We start from the raw sequence: 10,180 nt of genomic DNA, 5'->3' as shown, positions 1-10,180 counted from the left end.
GTGCTGGACTCTATCTGTATATTTGATATATATATATATATATATATATATATATATATATATATATATATACAGTGAGGGAAAAAACTATTTAACCCTCTGCAAATTTTGTACTTTTGATCAATGACAAAGAAATGATAAGTCTATAATTTTAATGGTAGGTTTATTTGAACAGTGATAGAATAACAACAACAAAATCCAGAAAAACGCATTTCAAAAAAGTTATAAATTGATTTGCATTTTAATGAGTGAAATAAGTATTTGACCCCTTTGCAAAACATGACTTAGTATTTGGTGTCAAAACCCTTGTTGGCAATCACAGAGGTCAAACGTTTCTTGTAGTTGGCCACCAGGTTTGCATACATTTTAGGAAGGATTTTGTCCCACTCCTCTTTGCAGATCCTCTCCAAGTCATTAACGTTTTAAGGCTGACATTTGGCAACTCGAACCTTCAGCTCCCTCCACAGATTTTCTATAGGATTAAGGTCTGGAGACTGGCTTGGCTACTCCAGGACCTTAATGTGCTTCTTCTTGAGCCACTCCTTTGTAGCCTTGGCTGTGTGTTTTGGGTCATTGTCATGCTGGACTACCCATCCACGAACCATTTTTAATGCCCTGGCTGAGGGAAGGAGGTTCTCACCCAAGATTTGACGGTACATGGCCCCGTCCATTGTCCCTTTGATGCAGTGAAGCTGTCCTGTCCCCTTAACAGAAATAAACCCCCCAAGCATGTTTCCACCTCCATGTTTGATGGTGGGAATGGTGTTCTTGGGGTCATAGGCAGCATTACTCCTCCGAACACGGCAAGTTGAGTTGATGCCAAAGAGCTTGATTTTGGTCTCATCTGACCACAACACTTTCACCCAGTTCTCCTATGAATTATTCAGATGTTCATTTGCAAACTTCAGATGGGCCTGTGCATGTGCTTTCTTGAATGTTTGAGTTTAAATTTCCACTGGCGCTTGTAGATTAAGCTAGGATTTATACTACCATCATTTGTGTGACTTATCTAAGTGACTCTGATTATTATCAAGTGAATCTTATCAATTCAACAAAAGTAAAAGGACAATTGTGTCTGTGGGTTTCAAACAACGATTTGAGGATAAATGTCCTATTGTGGACTGTTATATGATTTTATCTAAGTATAAAAAAGAATATATAAAGATTAATAGTACTACTGTTTCTGTGATTTTAGATAAGAAAGTGTACGTGATGCGCGTCTTTTCTTTTCTTTGAATAGAATAATGTGAGGTAAAAAAATGTAAGTAGCGCTTGTGACGATAAATATTATAGTGATTGAATTGGATAGAACTTTGTCCGTAAATAAAGAAGATTGTGTATGTATATATAATGGTTTAATGAACTATATTGACTATCGACAATTCAATATATACCAATCAGATTCATAAAAGTTGTGGCAATTCAACAAATAAAAACAAATAAAACAAGGGACGTCTCCCTATAAGTACTTCGGTAAGTCAAATAACCTAACAATGGATTGTCTTTAAATATAACTTGAAAACAAAGTGTCACCTTGTGTAAGGAGAAGTTATTAGCAAGCTGTAAGGTACCTTACAAATGTCTGTTTGGAATCGTGTTTCTGTGAGCGTCCTTCTCCGTTCCGCTCCTTCGCGGCTTAATATGACAAGCCTCCGTTTCTGATTGGTGGTTAGAGGTCACACCTCTCTTAGGATAGGCTGTGGAGGTGCACGCTGGATGTTTAGCGTGTTTAGATGTAGGTGATCTTTTTCAAGCTGTTTGAACTTACAGCTCTTAAAACTTTTTCTTTTGCACTTACTGGTATTGGATCAATAACATGTCAATCATTTCTGGTATTGGATCAATAACATGCAATCGAGTGTTGAACAATTAAGCAAAATTGCAAAATTGCTTAATTGTTAAACACTCGATTGCATGTTATTGATCCAATACCAGAAGGAGGAGTAGTTTTCCCATCCACCAGGCATTAGGATTTTTTAGTAAGCGCCAACCTTCTTTTCACTATATCATGTGCTTTCTTGAGCAGTGGGACATTGCGGGCACTGAAGGATTTCAGTCTTTCACGTAATGTGTTACCAATTGTTTTCTTGGTGACTATGGTCCCAGCTGCCTTAAGATCATTGACAAGATTCCCCTGTGTAGTTCTGGGCTGATTCCTCATTCTCATGATCCTTGAAATTCCACAAGGTGAGATCTTGCATGGAGCCCCAGACCGAGGGAGATTGACAGTTATTTTGTGTTTCTTCCATTTGCGAATAATCACACCAGCTGTTGTCGCCTTCTCACCAAGATGCTTGGCGATGGTCTTGTAGCCTTGTGTATGTCTACAATCTTGTCCCTGACATCCATTGACAGCTCTTTGGCCTTGGCCATGGTGGAGAGTATGGAATCTGATTGATTGCTTCTGTGGACAGGTGTCTTTTATACAGATAAAAAGCTGAGATTAGGAGAGTGCTCCTAATCTCAGCTCATTACCTGTATGAAAGACACCTGGGAGCCAGAAATCTTGCTGATTGAAAGGGGATTGAACACTTATTCCACTCATTAAAATGCAAATCAATTTATAACTTTTTTGAAATGCGTTTTTATGGATTTTTTCCCCTTACTGTATACATGTACTGTATATATATTTTAATATTTAATATTTTAAGAAATCGCATTAAAGTTAGCTATTCTTCATGTGCGCTAACCCGACACAGCGTTAGACCTAAATTGTGAATCCATTCCTGATGCGCATTATGTATATTTTACATTCCTATGTTCTTCACATAGCAAATAATAGTAAGTTTTATTTTTACATATTTATTTCTATATATATATGATAATGTTAATGTAAAATTGATATATACTAAGAATAGATATATGTATTTATATATACTGTATATTGAAATATGTATATACAGTACAACTCCAAAAATCCGCACTGCTTGGGGATTTGTCCAGTCCGTATTTTTGGATTTTCCGGATTCTCAGACATCAATGCTAAAATACAGTACCTTGTAAATAATAAAGGAGATGTGTTAATTTTTTTAAATTTTTTTAATGCGGTAACTAAATAATGAACAGATTGCCTAGAATAGAGTACAGTACTGTACACATGCATATGTACATTCCTTTTTGTTACAGGTATTTCTTCGGTACATGCTGAACTGCTTGATCACCAAATGCTAACACCTGCTACACCTGGTGATCCGCTTGTGAACTGAGCTTCTGCGATGCAGGATGGCTATTAGCAGATGTTTCCTCTGTTTTAAAAGATAAAAAGAGATGTTTTTTTAGTAAATACTGCACTGTGTAAGGCGTTTCATTTTTACAGTATTAAAATAAAGTACAGTACTGTACCTGCATATGACATGTTTTCTACTTCCTGCTGTGCAAGGTGATCTGTTTGTGGATTGAGTGTTGTGAGTGTTTGCTGCTGCAGTTGATTGGTAGTTTGGATGGCAGATGCTTCTGTTGTTTTCTGAAAATATTTTCGTATGTCACATTGTCTGCGACTTTGTAATGTCTTTGTGATAAAATTATTTTGCACCATGTGCACTTGCATGACATCTTGGAGTGTAAAGCTATGGTTTTGTTCCACAAATTTCACAATGGTTTCCATGCATTTTTCAGCAGTAGCCCAAGATACCTTTTCAGTTTCAAGTCTGTCATCTTCTTCATCAGATTTTTCAGAAGTGTGCTCCTCTGTCTGATCTGGATTTGTGATGCTGTCAATGATTTCTTGATCAGTAAAAGTGGCTGCAATCTCAACATCATCTTCAATGCATATCCACTCTTCTAGGTCCTCTTCATTAAGTTTGCATAGAGGGTTGTCTTCCTGGGCTAATTTGACAGATTGCATGAGTTCATTCACTTTAGATGCTCTCTGCTCTACAAGGAACCCTTCAAGATCTTCATTTTCCTCACACTCTAGCTCTCCATGCATCACATTTGGCCATAACTTTCACCAAGCTCTTAAAAGAGTTACAGGCTTGACTGTGTTCCATGCAGTTACAAGAGAAAACACTGCATCTTTTATTGTAAAGCTACGTTGAAATTCTATAGAATCAACATCCTTGTTTAACATTTTCATCATAAAGTCATTTTTATAATGGCATTTGAAGTTCCTAATGACTCCTTGGTCCATGGGCTGAATTAGTGATGTAACATTTGGTGGCAAGTAAGATGCAAAAATATTTCCACAATCAGACACTAATTTTGATTCATGGGGGTGAGCCCTACAGTTGTCAAGAAGCAGCAAGCACTTTGTGTTAGCAGGTTTTCCCAAATTTGTTAGGTTCTGGCGGACTGATGGAATAAAATCATTAACAAACCAATCTTGAAAAATGTCTTTGTCCATCCAAGCATTTTTTTGAGCTTTATAAGTCACAGGGAGGTGCAAAACTCCTTTAAATGTCTGTGGGTGCTTATATTTGCCAATCACCAGAAGCTTGATTTTATGCTGTCCAGAAGCATTAGCACAGGTGAGGACAGTAAGTCTTTCTTTATTCATCTTAAAACCTTTAGTATTTCGTTCTTGGTTTCCAGCCAGAGTTTTAGTGGGCAGACATTTCCAGAAAACACCTGTTTCGTCTGCATTGAAATTTGATCAGGTGTGAGATCATAGTCAATGACAATTTTTTCAAATGTTGCACTATAATCTGCTGCAGCATGTGTATCAGCTGACTGCCTTTCTCCAACAACATTTAGCTGTCTAATACCATGACGCATTTTAAAATTCCTAAGCCACCCACTGCTAAAGTTACATTCAGAATCAATGTTCATTTGCTCCTTAAAAGATTTTGCTTTGGTGATAAGCATTGGCCCAGAAATTGCCATACCTTCTGATCGTTTAATCAAAAACCATTCATTGGCTTATGTAAACTTTTTCTTTCTGCAATTTTGTTGTAAGGCTCAGATGAGGCTGTAAACTGTAGAATTTTATTTTTGGCATTTTTTATATCATAAATGGTAGACTTTCCAATGTCATATGTTTCCATTAGAACAGAAACACTAACCACTGATTCAAGTTTTTTGATGATTTCAAGTTTCTCACTCAATTTTAGAGTGTTTCTCCTACGCTTCTGTTTATCCACTTTAGGAGACATTGGTGGTACAGTACTGTATAACAGTACTGTGCAGTGTAAAGATGCTAAATACCTGCACAGGTACCGGTCATGTACTAGTTGTGGAGCTCAGATTTCACTTGTTGCCGCACCCGCACTGAAATTTGCATGCGCTTTGAGAAACCAACACCCAGAAGTTGTGATCACGCCAGAGTCCGGATACTTGGGTTGTCCAGATTCCGGATTTTTGGAGTTGTACTGTACAATACAACTTACATTATACTGTAATTAGATGTCACGGCCATGCGTGGATTTGAACCTGAGACTCCTGGTTCCCAGCCTGTTTTTCTTTTCCTGTGCCACCAGAGGTATCTGTTTACGTTTGCAGCATTTTGGAGACCTGTTACCTGCAGTGGATTACTCTCTGGCTCCACCTGCTTCCCAGCTGCAGGTAGTTTTCTAATCAGCTCTGCTATAAAGGGCTGCTTCACTAATCATTTGGTGCCTTGACATTGTGATTGAATTCCTTTGTTTTTGCCTCTGTTCTGTTTCCTGAATTCCTGCTTTTGTTGTTGGATCCCTGGCTTGCTGATTTACCATTCTTCTGGATTCCCCTTTTTGCTTTATGAAAGATTGGACTGCTTTCCTGGCTACTGACCCTTGGCTTGTATTCTCACAATTCTTTTGTATCCTGTATGCTTATTTGGCTACTGTGTCTATCACCATGCTGTGAGAACTGTAAGCTTAACTGGCTGCTGAGTCTAAGCAACTATACTGTGACATCTGTTTATCCTGATGCCAAGTACCTCTGCTGTGAGTACCTGTATACTTCCTTGGCTGTTGGTACTAAACTCCACTGCTGTAAGAACTGTATGTTAATCTGCTTGCTGAGTCTAAGCAACTATACTGTGACATCTGTTTATCCTGAAGCCGTACCTCTGCTGTGAGAACCTGTATACTTCATTGGCTGTTGGTACTAAACTCCACTGCTGTAAGAACTGTATGTTAATCTGCTTGCTGAGTCTAAGCAACTATACTGTGACATCTGTTTATCCTGAAGCCGTACCTCTGCTGTGAGAACCTGTATACTTCCTTGGCTGTTGGTACTAAACTCCACTGCTGTAAGAACTGTATGTTAATCTGCTTGCTGAGTCTAAGCAACTCTACTGTGACATTTGTGTTCCTGAAACCAAGTTACCTTACCGAGATACTGGCGTATGCTCGGCCCCTTCCTGAAACCAAGTTACCTTACCGAGATACTGGCGTATGCTCGGCCCCTTCCTGAAACCAAGTTACCTTACCGAGATACTGGCGTATGCTCGGCCCCTTCCTGAAACCAAGTTACCTTACCGAGATACTGGGGTATGCTCGGCCCCTTCCTGAAACCAAGTTACCTTACCGAGATACTGGCGTATGCTCGGCCCCTTCCTGAAACCAAGTTACCTTACCGAGATACTGGCGTATGCTCGGCCCCTTCCTGAAACCAAGGGGTTCCTTAACATTTTTAACTGCTCTCCTATGTTGTTAAAATAATATAAAAACTCTAATTAGCAATATCGTGAAAAAATCTATCTGACATAGCTTGAAATTCTAGATTGCTGACTTAGCCTATGTACTTAATGGCAAAACAAGAAATATGGTAGCTAGATAGTTACTTAAAGTAACGGTTATTTAAAAACTATCTCTGTAATCTAATATAGCGGCAACCCAATGGTAAAAGTAGCAAAATAGTGATGGTAACTAAAAGGTAAACTGGATATCGGTAATTCCAAGGTAACATTATATATCCAGTATAGCGGTGACTAAAAGGTAAACAGTATATCGGCAATACAAAGGTAATATTATATATCCGGAATAACTGTAACTAAAAGGTAAATTGCGCTATACAGCTACGGTAATCCAAAGGTAACCAGGGGGTACAATAACGGTCATTTACTAGTTCTACACTGACTATCTAATAAATGACTAGCAGTGTTAAAACGGCTGATAATCAATGCGCTTTGTGATTTAGTTTACACAGCTATCTTTCAAACTGTAACACGCAATTGATACTAGAGGTCCTATATTAAGATACAATCTAAGTGTCATAATTAAGTTAAGTCTGAGGGTATTTAGCCTACAACGTTGATCATAGACGGAAAAACATAGCCATATATTACTTAGCATCAGGTACATTTCAGTAACCTAACAGCTAATAGTATTCATTACTTGAGAATAGGAGTGATATGAACAAATCGTTACATCAATACTAACAAACACTAGTATTTAAGTACTTTATATTTAAGGTTCAATATTACCAGCATTTGAAGTCTGTATATACAAGCTCTAATGTTAAAAGGAATACTACTCCTATAAATAAGTAAGAAACTATCAAATAATTTTTCCTCTGTTTATAATCAGCGGACATTAAAGTATCTGATAGGGATGGGCGAATGTTTCGCAACATTCGAAAAACGGCACGAATTTTAACACATTCGTTCGTTAGAATCGAATTTCGAATGTTTACATAACATTCTAACATTCGATTTTCGAATGTTCGGTTTCGAATTTTACGATTACATTCGAAAATATTCGAATTCGAAAAATTCTAATTTAGATTGTAATAGTATTTCTAATGCTTTTTCTTTAAATGTAATATTCGAATTATGCAATATTCGAATTCGAAAAATTCGAATTTAGATTGTAATAGTATTTCTAATGCTTTTTCTTTAAATGTAATATTCGAATTATGCAATACGTTTATTCGAATTCGAAAAATTCGAATTTAGATTGTAATAGTATTTCTAATGCTTTTTCTTTAAATGTAATATTCGAATTATGCAATATTCAAATTTGAAAATTTCGAATTTAGAGTGTAATAGTATTTCTAATGCTTTTTCTTTAAATGTAATATTCGAATTATGCAATATTCGAATTCGAAAAATTTGAATTTAGATTGTAATAGTATTTCTAATGCTTTTTCTTTAAATGTAATATTCGAATTATGCAATACGTGTATTCGAATTTGAAAAATTCAAATTTAGATTGTAATAGTATTTCTAATGCTTTTTCTTTAAATGTAATATTCGAATTATGCAATATGTGTATTCGAATTCGAAAAATTCGAATTTAGATTGTAATAGTATTTCTAATGCTTTTAAATGTAATATTCGAATTATGCAATATTCAAATTCGAAAAGTTCGAATTTATATTCGAAAAATTCGAATTTATATTCGAAAAATTCAAATTTCGAATGTAGACATTCGATATAATTATAAACATTCGAATTCGAAAGTGACATTCGAAAACTGCAAATAACATTCGATTTTTGAATTTTTAAGAATATTCGTTCTTATCGACATTCAAATTTAGAATTCGAATTTCGGTAATAACATTCGTTCTACATTCGAAATTCGAAAATTTGCACATTCGCCCATCCCTAGTATCTGATACTCATCTTGATACTTAATAGCCAAAGTAATACATTTAAGACACTGATCTCTAACAGTTTGATTTTATAAAGGAAGTGTAAATTTCTTCCACGATGTTATAAATAACTAAAACTGTTTTAATACACTGTCTTCATGATACTAGATATTTGAAAGCAGCCATATATATCTTGTTAGCTTAACCAACGTGAAGGCTATAAATAACCAACTGAAGCTGTCATTTTCTATCTTATCTGATAAAGCTTAAAGTAGCACATTTTAGCAATTGTTAATATAATTATTCAGCCATCTCTAGTATTATAGAGGACTTTCTGACCAATAAACTTTGAATAATTAACTAGAGACACCATAAGGCTGATTCTTTATGAAATAATATTCTTGTAAACAAGAATTAGACTCCCTCAATAGCTAGGAATTGACAGATGGTAAGTCAGCTATCATTTGATAAATACAGATAACAGCATTTGAGGGGTGAGACCCAGTGGACTGTGAATCATACATTACTTTAACATAAAGATTTATTCAGTCAAGCCATTATCTAGGCTATTGACCATTTTTTTTTTTTTTTTTTTTTTTTTACTTTACTTAGGGTCTCAGCCTATATACCACCTACACATTAGAGTTCCAATAATACATCTAGGAGATGTGTTTTTAAATACCAGCGCAGGCAGCAAACACAAGTGGAATTTTGCTGTCATTTTAAAAGTATGTAATAAAGGCTAAATTTTAATAGCATAAAAGTATTGAGTTGCTGTATGAATACATAAGAAGTCTTATAGTACATAGAAGCATATTTTCCTTGAACTCAATTCACAATCCTTGTGAACTGAGTCAGTTTGTTATAATGTTTAGTTTCATGCTTACGTACTGCTCCCAAAGTTAGACCCAATTACTTGAGTATCACTCTAATACAAGGTCTCTAGGGAGATTACTATAATCAGTATTCAAACATACTAATAAAAATAAAATTGGAAATTTGTATCCTTTTCGTTCTCTTTTCTTCTGCTTTACTGAGATACTGGCGTATGCTCGGCCCGTTCCTAAACCCAAGTTGCTTTACCGAGATACTGGCTTATGCTCGGCCCGTTCCTGAAACCAAGTTGCCTTACCGAGATACTGGCATATGCTCGGCCTGTTCCTGAAACAAAGTTGCCTTACCAAAGACTTTCGTTTGTTTATTATCAGTTTGGAATATAACCTCGATGTGCTTTACCTCTTGTTTTCCTTGCATTTCCTTAGTAAAGTTTCTTTAAGAAAAGACCTTCTTTGTTCTGTGTTTCCATTCTGGTATACTGAGTCTACTCACCTCTTCACATCCTCTCAGCTTAACTCAGCCATCACCTTGCACATGCTCCATACCCCTGAACTTGCTCAGCCGAGCATGACAGAATGTCAAGGCCACACATTGGAGCTTGCAGAGGTGGTACCAGTTTTGAAAGCCCTACTAGAACAAGTGACAAACATGGCACAGCTAATGCAACTGTTTTTTCAAGACCTTCCTGATAAGGTGCAACGTATAACACAGTCCTATGCCACAGACATTCAGACTTTATTTGACACTCAGAGAGATTTTATTTGAAATGTTTTTTGCCAATTAACTCCAGAGAAATCTTACACAGTTCTGACTTCCTCTGTACCTCCCAAAGCTGCCTCAGTGACATTTAAAGGAAAGTCTTCTAAAACTACTGCAGAGGGTAACATCA

At 36.3% G+C, this 10,180-nt stretch overlaps 1 pseudogene; it reads right to left on the bottom strand.

The window, feature by feature from the left end:
* Positions 1-3,946: 3,946 nt before the first annotated feature.
* On the bottom strand, positions 3,947-5,090 carry LOC128643736 (jerky protein homolog; annotated as a pseudogene).
* Between the last annotated feature and the right edge of the window lie 5,090 nt (positions 5,091-10,180).

Source organism: Bombina bombina, unplaced genomic scaffold, assembly GCF_027579735.1.
Source record: "Bombina bombina isolate aBomBom1 unplaced genomic scaffold, aBomBom1.pri scaffold_375, whole genome shotgun sequence".
Classification (NCBI taxonomy): Eukaryota; Metazoa; Chordata; class Amphibia; order Anura; family Bombinatoridae; genus Bombina; species Bombina bombina.
This window is presented reverse-complemented; position numbering and strand designations above follow the sequence as displayed.